General features: G+C 39.5%; 1 long non-coding RNA gene across 1 annotated transcript; it reads left to right on the plus strand.

Moving 5' to 3' along the window:
• LOC110263962 lies at window positions 695-15,530 on the plus strand. Its single transcript, XR_002349689.1, has 3 exons — window positions 695-792; window positions 1,714-1,720; window positions 15,521-15,530. It is a non-coding gene; the product is annotated as an uncharacterized LOC110263962 (long non-coding RNA).

Raw genomic sequence — 15,827 nt, forward strand, 5'->3', positions numbered from 1 at the left:
CCTAACCAAACCCTAATCTTAAAATTTAAACACAACACCCTAATCCCTTTATCCCTGTCAGTCGCTATCCCTAACACACAATATCCCCAACACTTGCAGCTTTAGCTAACCAAAGAGAGAAAGAAAGAAAAAAAGAAAGAAAAGAAGAGAGGGTTACGTCGGGGAAGGAAAGGAGAGGGGAGGGAGGAAGGAGTCACGCGGCACTGTTGGGTTTGCCGCCGCCGTCGAGTTGCCGTCAATGGAGAGAGAGAGGGCCGCCAGGAGTTGCTGCGTCGCCATCATCGTCGAAGAACTAGCTGAGGGAAAGCGGCACCGAAGAGAGAAGAAGATGCGAGCAAGGGTAGAGAGAGATGGGGACCGCGTTAGCTCGCCGTCAAGCCGCTGCCGTCGAGGGTCCGAGCCGGCACTATTGTCACCGCCGCAGCTGGGTCATCGAGAGAAGGAGAACCCGACACGAAGAGGGTGAAGAGCCACTGTGGTTTGTTGCTCCCAGCTCACTCTCACCACTGCCAGTGCGCCATTCATGCTACCGCCGTTCTGTTCACTGCCGCCGAGGATCCCGTCGCCGTCAGATCTGTCGCATTGCCGTTGAGGGAGCTTATCACCGCCGTGCTTCCATCAGCAACGTGGATTTGCTTCATCGCCGAACTGAGCTATATATGAAGGGTCAGAGCGCGACGGGAAAAGGAGACACCTTCCGCCGCTGCCTCATCGCCAGGGTCATGTCACCGTTGCAAACCACCGCCGTTCTGACTATTGGAAGCTGCCATCGAGCCTTCGCCTTCTTGGTAAGTGTTTTTATTTCCAGAACCTTTGAAAATTAGTATTTCAATATATGTTGTTAGAGATTCTGAGCTGTTGGTACCTTAGAAATTCGGTTTCAGTGAGTGCATGTCAAAATTGGGGTTGCTGCCACTCTTTCTTGTTTTGTTCCTCTATCATATTTTCGTCCTAATTATGTTAGCATATTTTATTCTAGTGTTGCTAATTTATCTCCTAAACAATTATGATTGGTGCTGAGATCATTGTTGCTGCTGCTCCAAGAGGAAAATTGTTGCTACTAGGATTTAAAAACAAACGAAGGGTTTGTTGCGTTTAATTACCGAGTTTCAGCTAATTGAGGTAGGGAATTTTATTTTGAAATTAACTGTTTTAATTTATGAATGCCATGGAAGTCTAGGGTTTAATTTATTAGAACTTCTGATTAGGGATATTGTTTTTGATTATCAGAACTTGTGAATATTAGGGCTGTTGATTATTGTTCTGTGTAGTTTTTTTTTCTGATTTGTTACTTGTTTTTTTACTTGTTTTGATTAGTAATTTAGTATTATTGGAACTTCAAATTGAACTAAAGAAAAAAAAATGTTACAAAATCAAGTTACATTTTGTAACAAAATTTTATGATAGAAAAAATAGATTGTCACCAAAAATACCTTGAATATCAAAATTTGTTACCACTTTTGTAACGACTTTTGGTTTTTTGTATCTGAAAAATTTGTTACAAAATATCACTTTGAATTGTAACAGTTCCGTTTTTTGTTACAAAAACTTTTTGTAACGGGACATACTGCAACGGCCCATTTTTTTGTTACAAAATCCTTTTGTTTCAAAATTTTGATTTTTTGTAACAATTTTTTTGTTACAAATATTATTTTTTCTTGTAGTGTATGTATGGTTCGTATGGTTCATATGGTGGTTGGTATGGTGGATAAGAGTTAGGGTTATACGGAGGTGAATGGTGAAAAGGGGCTTGTGAGTATGGTGGTTTAAAGCTATGTTGAGGAGGGGGTTCATAGGCATATGGTGGGGCTTGTTGGTAACTCTAAGGGGGTCCACTATATCCATTGTCTTGGTATGCACCTTGGAATGGCTCTTGCTCATAAGTTAGTGGAGGTTGTTGCCAAGAGGGTTGATCAAATCCTTGTGTCTCCTCCCATCTCTGGTTGTCCCAACCTTGATGCATGTTCTCATTATAGCTTCCACTCCCTACAACATAATTTGAACCAGACTCATAGCCAAAGGGGTGAGAATTCATAGTATCAAGAGAAAATAAAAATAAAAACTAATAAGAATTAATGGAAGTAAACTCCTAAAACTAGAAACAACTAACAAAGAAACAAAAAATCAAAATTATTTACAATATTCAGAATAAACAATGATAAGGCACACGTTTGCAACTCCCCGGCAACGGCGCCATTTTGACGAATGGATTTTTGTCGGCAAAGAATTTCACAATAAATCCTCGTTGCTAGTATAGTTTCTAAGCCAACAAAGAATCCTTTCATACAAAAAATTGGTTGTCACTAAAGCAAACCCAATAAAATTAAACCGAAGTATTCAAACCTCGGGTCGTCTCTCAAGGAATTTCATGGAAGTATGTTACTATTGGTTATGAGATAGTATATTGTTGGGTTTTTGTAAAGGTTGAACAAGGAATGTAAATGACAAGAAAGTAAACTAATAGCTAAGAAAGCTCTTGGGAAGGTATGAGAATTAGAAGTCCCATCCTAGTTATCCTTATCAATCGTGATGAGAATTGTCCATTGCTCCCACTTAGTTAACCTCTAACTATGAAGGAAAGTCAAGTGGATGAATCAATTTGATTCTTCAAGTCCTAGTCAACTCCTAAGGAAAGACTAGCTTTAGAGGAATCCAAATCAACTAGCAACTTTCAATTATCAATCAACAAAGGAGTTTGATAACTCAAGAGTCTCCAATTACCCAACCAAAGCCAAGAATATAAAAATCTAACTTAAAATCCAATCAAGCATTCTATCAAACACTTGGAAGGCATAACATAAAAACATAGAAAACTAGCAAGGAATATTAAATCCAAACAACCAATTGCAAACATCAATGACTAACAAATAATAGAAGAAGTAATAAACATGAAATACCTCAAATTGCATCAAATAAAAAATCAAATCTAACATGAGAATTCTTAAACCAAAATAGCAACATAGAGTAATCAATAAGGGAAATAAATAAACTAGAATACTAGAACAATTAAAAATAGAAGAGAAACTAAATTAAACTAAGATAGAAATCTGAATTTTGAAAATAGCTAAACCTAAGAATAATCCTAAAACCTAGAGAGATGAGAGAGCCTCTCTCTATAGAAAACTACATCTAAAACCTAAAATTATATGAATGAATATTGTGTGAATGAATGAATGTGATTCCCCCACTCTGCAACCTCTAATATGTGTTTTTGGGGCTTGAAACTGGGCCAAAAACAGCCCAAAAATCGCCCCCAGTGTCTTCTGCGATTTCTGCACGTGGCACTTGTCACGCGTACGCGTACATCATGTGTACGCGTCGCTTGTCTGCCGCACTATCCACGTGTACGTGTCATGCACGTGTACGCCTTGCCTAACCGCAAGGAAACTATGGTAAATTTTATATCATTTTGAAGTCCCGGATATTAGCTTTCCAACGCAACTAGGACCACCTCATTTGGATTTCTGTAGCTCAAGTTATAATTGATTTAGTACTAAGAGGTCAGGCTTGACAGCTCAACAATTCCTTAAATTTCTTGTATTCTTTCCACTTTTGCATGCTTCCTTTCCATCCTCTAAGCCATTCCTGCCCTATAAACCCTAAAATCACTTAACACACATATCAAGGCATCGAATGGTAACAAGAGAGGATTAATAATTAGCAATTTTAATGCCAAAGAAGCATGTTTTCAATCAAAGCATAGAATTAGGAAGGAAAGTGTAAAACATGCGAATTATATGAATAAGTGTGAGTTTAGTGGATAAAATCCACTCAATTAAGTACAAAATGTACCACGAAATAGTGGTGCATCACGTACGTGTCGCTTGACAAATTGCTATCCACGCGCACGCGTCATGTACGCATACGCGTCTCCATGCGACCTCACAATCCACGCGTGCACGTCTGCTGCGCGTTCGCATCGTTGAGTTCATCCCAAATCCTTGATTTTCCATAATTTCTCCACTTTGCATGCTTTTCTCTTCATTCCTTTGATCCTTTTCTAGCCTTTTCAACCTGAAATCACTAACAAACATATCAAGGCATCTAGTGGAATCAAAGGTGAATCAAAATTAACAATTAAGGGCCTAAAAAGCATGTTTTCACACTTAAGCACAAATTAGGAGATAATCATGAAACCATGATATCTCATTGAATAAATGTGGCCCTAAATTAAGCACAAGATAAACCCTAAAAATGGCGTTTATCAACTTTTCGGGCTAAAATCTAAGATTTTCCCTCGGACCATGGTGCTCCAATTCTCAGGATTTGGGTTCACACTAATGTGATGGTTTTTCATGACCCATGCATTAGCATAGGACTCTTGCACCATTAAGATTCCAACCTCTTGGATAGTATTGGTTAGGACTTCCCAACCTCTTCTCCGGATCTCTCTTCGGATTTTCGAATACTCATTCTTCTTGAGCCTGAAAGGGACCTCAGGGATCACCTTTTTCTCTGCCACTACTTCATAGAAGTGGTCTTGGTGGGCTTTGGTGATGAATCTCTCTATCTCCCAAGATTCAGAGGTGGTGGCTACTGCCTTTCCTTTCCTCTTTCTAGAGGATTCTCCAATCTTGGGTGCCATAAGTGGTAATGGAAAGCAAAGAGCAACGCTTTTCCCACACCAAACTTAAAAGCTTTGCTAGTCCTTGAGCAAAAATAAAGAAAAGAAAAGAATGGAGTAGAAGAAGAAGAAAATAGAAGAAGATGGAGGTGGAGAGTAATTCGGCCAAGGGGATTTAAAGTGTATGAGAGGTGTGTGTGTGTGAAGGGTTAGTAAGAGGGGTATTTATAGGAGTGGGTTAGGGTTGGGTTCGGTCATGGGTGGGAAATATGGGAGGGAAATTTGATTTAGAAGTGGGTGGGGGTTGGTGGGATTTATGATGGTCTTGGAGAAGTGATATGGATGTGATTGGGCTAGGGTTTATAGGAAAGAGTATATGGGAAAGTGTGAAAGAAAAAAGGAAGAAGTAAGGTAGGTAAAGATGCTGTAGGACCTACTGGTCCTGAGAGGCTAAGGAATTCAGATTCCTTGCCCTCTACATGGGTGTTTAAATGCCCAGGGCTCTGCCCATAGCTGGCATTCAACGCCAGCAAGGCTGCCATTTGGGGCGTTGAACGCCCAGCCAGTGCTCCCTGGCTGGCGTTCAATGCCAGCAACACTCCATCTAGAGTGTTTTATTTTTACTGCTGAACATTTCTGTCTCTGTTCTGACTACTGTACATGATTATGAACCTAAAAAAATAACTTAAAGAAAAAACAAAATTAAGGAAAATATAAATAATTAGTTAAGATTGGATTGCCTCCTAACAAGCGCTTCTTTAACGTTATTAGCTTGACGGTTAGCTCCTTACGGAGGTGAGTATGGGCTCAGAATTTGGCCTCTTACAGTGAACTTTCTTCCTATCTTCTCATGAATGAGCTCCACATGCTCTAGAGACAGGATACGACTCATTGTATGTGGTATGACTGGTTTCTTGGTGAAGACAACTCTCATGCCAGGTTAGAGGCCTTTAGTTGGGACTTTCTTGTCCCTCCAACCTTTAGGTACTTTCTTTCGAGTACCTTTGTTTTTAGTGCTTGTTAATGGCTGCCCAACACCAAACTTAGAATTGATGTTTGGGGCTTAGTAACGCTCTGCATTAATAGAGATGGTTGGAACACTAAGTGTTGCATAGTTATTTCAGAGGGAGAGTTGGGGTGAGGCATCTTGAACAAGATGTGATCCTCCCCTAGTTGTAGAATCAATTCTCCCTTAGCTACATCAATGATAACATTGGCAGTGGCTAGGAAAGGTCTTCCAAAGATGGTGGATTCATCCTCATCTTCCCCAGTATCCAAGATTATGAAGTTTGCAGGGATGTAGTGGTCTTCAACCTTTTCCAAGACACCCTCTACTAAGCCATATGGCTTCTTCATTGACTTGTCTACCATCTCTAGTGAGATATTTGCAGTTTGTACCTCAAAGATTCCCAGCTTCTCCATTACAGAGAGTGGCATGAGGTTTATGCTTGACCCTAGGTCACACAGAGCCTTCTCAAAGGTCATGGTGCCTATGGTGTAAGGAATTAAGAAGCGTCCAGGATCTGGAAGCTTCTGAGGAAACTTCTGCTGAGCCAAAGCATTGAGTTCTTTGGTAAGCACTGGAGGTTCTTCCTCCAAAGGCTTTGTACCAAATAGCTTGGCATTCAGCTTTATGAGAGCTCCTAGGTACCGAGCAACTTGCTTTTTCCTAGTGTCTTTATTCTCATTAGAGGATGAGTATTCATCAGAACTCATGTACTACAGAAGTGCATGCAAAGAAACCTCTATGGTCTCTATATGAGCCTTGGCTTTCTTTGGTTCTTGGATAGAGATTTCTTGAATGGGTACTGAGCACTCAGAGGGTGTGCCTTTACTGGCGTTTAGCACCAGCTCTGATGGCTGGTGCACGAAATTGTGATTACACTTTTCACAACTCCGCACAACTAACCAGCAAGTGCACTGGGTCGTCTAAGTAATACCTTATGTGAGTAAGGGTCGATCCCACGGAGATTGTCGGCTTGAAACAAGCTATGGTTATCTTGTAAATCTTACTCAGGAGATTAATGACAAAAATGATTTTTGTTTATGAAAAATAAATAACATGAAATAAATAGTACTTGTGGTTCAGTAGTGAGGAACAGGTTGAGGTTCTGGAGATGCTCTGTCATTTGAATCTCTTCTTTTCTATTGTCTTCTTCTCCAAACACGCATGGCTTCCTTCAATGGCAAGATGTATGATCCTCTCGGATGAAAAATACCAGGTACGATGTCTGCACGGCTAATCAACTATCGGATTTCTCGTCTCGGATGAAAAATACCAGGTACAGCTACCGCACGGCTAATCATCTGTCGGTTCTCACTAGCGTCGGAATAGGATCTCTCTATCCTTTTGCACACTGTCACTGTGCCCAACATTCGCGAGTTTGAAGCTCGTCACAGTCATCCCTTCCCAGATCCTACTCGGAATACCACAGACAAGGTTTAGACTTTTTGGATCCCAGGAATACTGCCAATTGGTTTTAGCCTATACCATGGAGGTTCTAATCTCAAGGACTCGGTCCGTGGATCAGAGACCCAAGAGATACACACTCAAGCTGTCGCCCAATGACTACGTTGAGCTCAGATAGAACGGGAGTGGTTGTCAGGCACGCGTTCATAGATTTGAGAATAATAATGAGTGTCATGGATCATCATCTTCTCTATATTGAAGTACGAGTGAGTATCTTAGAAAAGAATCAAGCGTGATTGAATAGAAAACAGTAGTAATTGCATTAATCCATTGAAACACAACAGAGCTCCTCACCCCCACCTATGGGGTTTAGAGACTCATGCTGTAGAAAATACAATAAGAGATGTAAAATGTCATGAGTTACCAAAATGAATCTCTAAAAGTAGTTTTTATACTAAACTAGTAACTTAGGTTTACAGAAAATGAGTAATTAAGCGCAGATAGTGCAGAAATCCACTTCCAGGGCCCACTTGGTGTGTGCCTGGGCTAAGCATTGAAGCTTTCACGTGCATAGGCCATTCTTGGAGTTAAACACCAGCTTGGGTGCCAGTTTGGGCGTTTAACTCCAGTTTTGGTGCCAGTTCTGGCGTTTTACTCCAGAAAAAGGTCTCTGGCTGGCGTTGAACGCCAGTTTGGGCCATCAAATCTCGGAAAAATTATGGACTATTATATATTGCTGGAAAGCACAAGATGTCTAATTTCCAACATAATTGAGAGCGCGCCAATTGGGCTTCTCAAGCTCCAGAAAATCTATTTCGAGTGCAGGAGGGTCAGAATCCAACAGCATTTGTAGTCCTTTCTCAGCCTTTGAATCAGATTTTTGCTCAGGTACCTCAATTTCAGCCAGAAAATACCTGAAATTATAGAAAAACACACAAACTCATAGTAAAGTCCAGAAATGTGATTTTTTCATAAAAACTAATAAAAATATAATAAAAAGTAACTAAAATATACTAAAAACTACCTAAAAACAATGCCAAAAAGGGTATAAATTATCCGCTCATCACAACACCAAACTTAAATTGTTGCTTGTCCCCAAGCAACTAAAAATAGAATAGGATAAAAAGAAGAGAATATACAATAATTTTCAAAATATCAATGAAGCTTAGTTCCAATTAGATGAGCGGGACTAGTAGCTTTTTGCTGCTGAACAGTTTTGGCATCTCACTTTATCCTTTGAAGTTCAGAATGATTGGCATTCGTAGGAATGTTATTAATTTTCTTAGTTCAGTATGTTGATTCTTGAACACAGCTACTTTATGAGTCTTGGCCGTGATCCTAAGCACTTTGTTTTCCAGTATCACCACCGGATACATAAATGCCATAGACACATAGCTGGGTGAACCTTTTCAGATTGTGACTCAGCTTTGCTAGAGTCCCCAGTTAGAGGTGCCCAGAGCTCTTAAGCACACTCTTTTTGCTTTGGACCATGACTTTAACCACTCAGTCTCAAGGTTTTCACTTGGAGCTTCATGACACAAGCACATGGTTAGGGACAACTTGATTTAGCCGCTTAGGCCAGGATTTTATTCCTTTGAGCCCTCCTATCCATTAATGCTCAAAGCCTTGGATCCTTTTTACCCTTGCCTTTTAGTTTAAAGAGCTATTGGCTTTTTCTGCTTGCTTTTTCTTTTTCTGTATTTTTTGCCATTTTTTTTCTTTTCTTTCGCAAGCTTTGTTTTTTTCACTGCTTTTTCTTGCTTCAAGAATCAATTTTATGATTTTTCAGATTATTAATAACATTTCTCTTTTTTCATTATTCTTTCAAGAGCCAACAATTTTAACATTCATAAACTTCAGTATCAAAAATATGCACTGTTCAAGCATTCATTTAGAAAATAAAAAGTATTGTCACCACATCAACATAATTAAACTAATTTCAAGATAAATTTCGAAATTATGCACTTCTTGTTCTTTTGCAAATAAAAACATTTTTCTTTTAAGAAAGGTGAGGGATTCATGGAATCATTCATAGCTTTAAGACATAGACACTAAATACTAATAATCATGTAATAAAGATAAAAACAAGACAGAAACTAAACATAAAAGCAGACAAATAACAATAAAAGAAAGGAAATTAAAGACATAAAAAAAATAAACGACTCTAATACTAATGCTCATGCAACTCTTAAAATAGGTCTCTAATAACAAAAGTTATCATAGAGTTAGGACTCAATAACCTTTATTTTGAGAAATACTTGCTCCTTCAATCTGTGGGACGTCTAGCTCTTCAAGAGGCAGCTTCTGGCGTTTTAGCTCATGTATCTCACGCCCTTGCTTCTCTTGTTCTTTGAGCAGTTTGCAAAGCATGTTGTTTTGATTCTGCTGCTCTTCCTTGAGTTGATCCTGATGCCAGGGCATCTTGGCCAGTTTCACTGACCTTTTTCTTTACTATTTTAGGGTAGTTTCATGCATTTTCTTAATAAATAAGCAAGTTTTGGATGAATATACACTTACATCTTGATTCAAGCAAACATTGTGAACTTTACATGATTTCAAGAGAATTATGCATGAATTGAATGATAAAATGGATGATGCATGATCTCATGACTTGAGACAAAGCTTTGATGCACCTTGTTTGTTTGATTTTAGGACAAAGGAAGCAAGGAAGAGCCACGTTAGCAGCCACGTTAGTCTCACTAATGTGACCACTAACGTGGAAAGGGAGCAAGCTTGCAACGTTAGTGGTAAAGTTACCTCCAATAATGCTTTTGAAAGCCATCATAACCCACGTTAGTTGCTACGTTAGCTACATTAACTTGGGAACTAATGTGGAAGGAAAGAAAAGCTCCAACGTTAGTGAACACCACTAACGTTCCAAAAGGCCACACACAGCCACGTTAAGAGTCACGTTAATCCAATTAACGTGAACTCTAACGTGGAAAAAGAAAGAGATCGCCAACGTTAGTGACACTCACCTTTGTCACTAACGCTAGAGCAGGCCAAGATTGCCCACGTTAGTGGTCACGTTAAGACCACTAACGTGAAGGGTAACGTGGAGCAAGGGATGATATGCCAACGTTAGTGACACTAACCTGTGTCACTAACGTTGGAGATGGCAAGCACATCCAGGTTAGTGGTCACGTTAATGCCATTAATGTGGCCCAAGTTTACACTTAACGTTAACGCTATTAACGTCCTAACTAACCTCCCATCATGCCTAACTCACATTCTTTTTGCAAGCAAAGCTGAGCCCACTAAAGACTGTAACTGCTTCAACTAAAGATCAAGGGCCCATATCCAAGACTTGAAGAGCTAACTAGAAGATCAGAAGAGTAGTATATATAGGGATAGTTTTGAATTAAAAAGGGGATCGAAAACTTGAGAACTACACTTTGTATATTTTATTTTCTCTGCAAATTCTAGTTTAAATTCAGAATGCACTCTTCTCTATCATCTTCCATTTCCAGAGCTATGAACAACTAAAGCCCTTTTCATTGGGTTAGGGAGCTCTGTTGTAATTTGATGGTTCAATTATACTTTTCATTCTTCTTCTTCTTTCTTTTCTCTTGATTTTACTAGAAAGCTTTCGATCTTAATCCAATTGGTTAGTTGTCTTGGAAAAGAAACTCTCCATAATTGGATCTCCTCTGAGCCTTGGAAAAGGGACGAGGAGATCATGCTAGAATTACTTTCTCATGTTAGACCAAATTGGGGTTTGGATGGATATAGTGACATATAATCCTACCAACACTTTGATTTGGAAATACATGTGGTATAATCAGTGACCATACTTCATCTCTTCCCATGAGCAATTAAATCAAGGAATTGGACAATTGTTCAAGTTTAGAGAGATTGGGTTGCCAAGGAATTGGAATCCAATCACTTAAGATTGCCAAGGAGATCAATAAATACATTGATTGAGGAAGAGATGATAATGAATTTGATCCGGAGAATGCAACATCTCCTAAGCCCAATGAATCCCCCATCTCTGATCTTACCCATTCTCTTTACCTTCTGTCATTTACTTTTATGCTCACTTACCCAAATCCCCATTTAAGATTCTGCAATTTACTTTCTGCAATTTACATTCTGCCATTTATTTCCAGCATTTACATTTTATGTTATTTACTTTCCCGCCATTAAATTTTCTGCAAATTCCTAACTCAATTTCTACTTAGCTCAAATAGAACATTCCTCTAATTAAAGTTGCTTGACCAATCAATCCCTGTGGGATTCGACCTCACTCTATTGTGAGTTTTTACTTGACGACAATTCGGTATACTTGTCGAAGAGAAATTTGTTGAGAGACAAGTTTCCGTGCATCAGATCCATAGCTTCTTGCAGCTTGGTGACAGATGCTTCTAAGCGGACCCAATATTCAAATTGAGAAATTTCTAGGAGGAGCTCATGCGCTCTCCTCTTGATGGAGTTGTCTTGAACTTGAGGTCCATTCATCACCTTTATGGTGATTGGGCGTTCAACTGGGATATATTCATCCACGCCTATCTGTACCCCCGCATCTTTACATAACAGGCTGATCAAGCTTGGGTAAGCCAATTTAGCATCAGTGGATTCCTTGTTTGCAAATATGTAAATTTCACCAGGAATTAATTGATGAATCTCTACTTCTTTCTCCAGCATAATACAGTGAATCATCACTGCTCTCTTGACAGTGACTTTAGAACGGTTGCTGGTTGGGAGTATAGAACGCCCAATAAAATCCAGCCAACCTCTAGCAACTGGTTTGAGATCTCCTCTCTTTAACTGGTTTGGGACACCTTTTGTATTGGTAATCCACTTGGTTCCAGGGAGGCATATATCCTCTAGAACTTAATCTAGCCTTTTATCTTTGGCCATTCTCCTATTAAAGGATTCTGGATCATCTTGTAGTTGAGGAAGCTTGAGAACTTCTCTCACCTTGTCAAAGTGGAAGTAAATAATCTTTCCTCTGACCATGGTCCGAAAGGAGTGGAGAGCAGTTCCCTCTAATCTTTGCTTATCCATCATCCACAGATTTGCATAGAATTCCTGGATCATGTTTCTTCCAACATGTATCTCAGGATTAGCCAGGACTTCCCAGCCCCTGTTTCGAATCTGTTCTTGGATCTCCAGATATTCATCTTCTTTCAGATTGAACCTAACTTCCGGGATCACTGATCTTCTGCACACAATTTTGAAGTAATGGTCTGCATGTTCTTTGGTGCAGAAATTCTCATGCATCCACAGTGGCTTTGGATTGCTTTCTTTTTTGCCTCTTGAAGTGGTTTGTCTTCCTTTAGGAGCCATGAGATTCGTTTGTTTTAGCTCAGGGATCACGGAAATCACACCAAACTTAGATATTTTCTTGTCCTCAAGCAAAATAAAAAGAAAGAAGATGAATAGATGGAGAGAAGAATTCGAATGATGGGTGAAGAGGGGCTGGCCGAATGTGTATTTAAAGGGAGGGAGGGAATGGGTTTTGAATTATTTTTGAAAAAGATAAACTAGGAAGATATGATTGATAAAGGATATGATTCGTAAAATATGAAAGATTTGAAAAAGATATGAGGAAGTTAAATCTGAATTTTCGTTTATGCATCTAAGAAATAAAAGATAATATGAATCAATTAAAAAGATTTGAAAAGAAATTAGAAAGATAAATGAGTTTTCAAAAATGTTTTGAGAAAGAATTGAAAAGAATTGAAAAAGAATTAAAAAGAGTTTATAATATTATTAATTTTTGGGAATGGAAATAAAAAAAATGAATGTTTGTAATATTTTGATGCAGAAAATTATGAATTAAAACATGAAAATTCGAAAAAATTTGAATTGGAAACGAAATTACCTCCCCCTTGCTGTTCTGGCGTTAAACGCCCAGAATGATAGCCATTCTGGCATTTAACGCCCATCTGGTGGCCATTTTGGGCGTTGAACGCCCAACCAGGTACCCTGGCTGGCGTTAAACGCCAGAAATCCTTCTTTACTGGGCGTTTTTCTGAACGCCCAGAATACTGCAATTTCTGGTGTTAAATGCCCAGAATGCTGCCTATTCTGGCGTTTAACACCCAGAATGATACTTTTACTGGCGTTAAACGCCCAGAATGGTAGCCATTCTGGCGTTTAACGCCCAAACTGCCTCTTTACTGGTGTTTTAACGCTAATGAGCTCTTTTTCTCTGTGATTCCTTTGCTTTATGTTCTGAACCTTTATTTCCTTGACTTGTTCACTGAAAAGCATTAACAAACATGAATAACAAAATTAAATGGACTTATATAATTGTTATAAACATCTAATTTTTGATAATGGCTGGGTTGCCTCCCAGCAAGCGCTTCTTTATTGTCTTTAGCTGGACTTTTGCTGAGCTTTTTAATTTAGTCTCAGTTTTAAGCAATCTTGCTCAACATTGCCTTCAAGAGAATGTTTGACTCTCTGTCCATTGACAATGAACTTTTTATCAGAGTCTATATCTTGAAGCTCTACATATCCATATGGTGACACACTTGTAATCACATATGGTCCTTTCCACCGGGATTTCAATTTTCTAGGGAACAATCTGAGTCTAGAGTTAAACAGTAGAACCTTCTGCCCTGGCTCAAAGACTCTAGATGACAACTTTTTGTCATGCCATCTTTTTGCTTTCTCTTTGTAAATTTTAGCATTTTCGAAAGCATTGAGTTTGAACTCCTCCAGCTCATTCAACTAGAGTAATCTTTTCTCTCCAGCTAACTTAGCATCAAGGTTGAGGAATTTGGTTGCCTAGTAGGCTTTGTGTCCTAATTCCACTGGCAGATGACAGGCTTTTCCATACACAAGCTGGTATGGAGAGGTCCCTATAGGGGTCTTGAATGCTGTTCTGTATGCCCACAGAGCATCATCCAGACTTCTTGCCCAATCCCTTCTACGAGTACTTACAGTCCGTTCCAGGATTCGTTTTAGTTTGCTATTTGAGATTTCAGCCTGCCCATTTGTCTGTGGATGATATGGAGTCGCCACTTTGTAGTTAATTCCATATCGGACCAGAGCTGAGTCAAGCTATTTATTGCAGAAATGAGTGCCTCCATCACTGATCAGTATCATAGGGACACCGAACCTGTTCAAGATATGCTTCTGGAGGAACTTCATCACTATCTTAGTATCATTAGTGGGTGTTGCAATTGCCTCTACCCATTTAGATACATAGTCTACTACCATCAGAATATAAGTGTTTGAATATGATGGTGGAAAAGGTCCCATAAAGTCATTACGCCATACATCAAACATCTCAATTTCTAAGATCCCTTGCTGAGGCATGGCATAACTGTGAGGCAGATTACCAGCTCTCTGGCAACTGTCACAGTTATGTACAAACTCTCGGGAGTCTCTATAGAGAGTAGGCCAGTAGAAGCCACATTGGAGGACCTTTGTAGTTGTTCGCTCACCTCCGAAATGTCCTCCATATTGTGATCCATGGTAATGTCCTAGGATCTTCTGTGCCTCTTCTCTAGGCACACATCTACGGATTATTCCGTCTGCACATCTCTTAAAGAGATATGGTTCATCCCACAGGTAGTACTTTGCATCAGAAACCAATTTTTTTTGTTTGCACCTTACTGTACCCCTTGGGTATGAATCTCACAGCTTTACAATTTGCAATATCTGAAAACCATGGTACTTCCTGAATGGCAAAGAGTTGCTCATCCGGAAAGGTTTCAGAGATTTCAGTAGGAGGGAGGGACGCTCCTGCTACTGATTCTATCCGGGACAAGTGATTAGCTACTTGGTTCTCTGTCCCTTTTCTGTCTCTTATTTCTATATCAAACTCTTGCAGAAGCAGCACCCATCTTATGAGTCTGGGTTTTGAATCCTACTTTGTGAGGAGATATTTTAGAGAAGCATGGTCAGTGTACACAATCACTTTTGATCCTACTAAATAAGATCTGAACTTGTCAATGGCATAAACCACTGCAAGCAACTCCTTTTCTGTGGTTGTGTAGTTCTTCTGTGCGTCATTTAAAACACGACTAGCATAATAAATGACATGCGGAAGCTTGTCATGCCTCTTTCCCAATACTGCACCAATGGCATGGTCACTGGCATCACACATTAGTTCAAATGATAATGTCCAGTCTGGTGCAGAAATGACTGGTGCTGTAACCAGCTTAGCTTTCAGAGTCTTAAACGCCTGCAGACACTCTGTGTCAAAGACAAATGGCGTGTCAGCAGCTAGCAGATTGCTCAGAGGTTTTGCAATTTTTGAAAAATCCTTTATAAATCTCCTATAGAATTCTGCATGCCTCAGAAAGCTTCTGATTGCCTTACCATTGGCAGGTGGTGGTAATTTTTCAATTACCTCTACCTTAGCTTGATCCACATCTATTCCCTTGTTCGGAATTTTGTGCCCAAGGATAATTCTTTCAGTCACCATAAAGTGACATTTTTCCCAGTTTAAAACCAGGTTAGTCTCTTGGCATCTTTTCAGAACAAGTGCTAGATGGTCAAGACAGGAGCTGAATGAGTCTCCAAATACTGAGAAGTCATCCATGAAGACTTCCAGAAATTTTTCTACCATATCAGAGAAGATAGAGAGCATGCACCTCTGAAAGGTTGCAGGTGCATTGTACAGACCAAATGGCATCCTTCTGTAGGCAAACACTCCAGATGGACATGTGAATGCTGTTTTCTCTTGGTCCTGAGGATCTATTGCAATTTGGTTGTAACCTGAATAGTCATCCAAAAAGTAGTAGTATTTATGGCCTGCTAGTCTTTCTAGCATCTGGTCTATGAATGGTAAAGGAAAATGATCATTCCTGGTGGCTGTGTTGAGCCTTCTGTAGTCAACACACATACGCCACCCTGTAACTGTCCTTGTAGGAACCAGTTCATTCTTTTCAT

This window comes from Arachis ipaensis, chromosome B06 (assembly GCF_000816755.2).
Source record: "Arachis ipaensis cultivar K30076 chromosome B06, Araip1.1, whole genome shotgun sequence".
Classification (NCBI taxonomy): domain Eukaryota; kingdom Viridiplantae; phylum Streptophyta; class Magnoliopsida; order Fabales; family Fabaceae; genus Arachis; species Arachis ipaensis.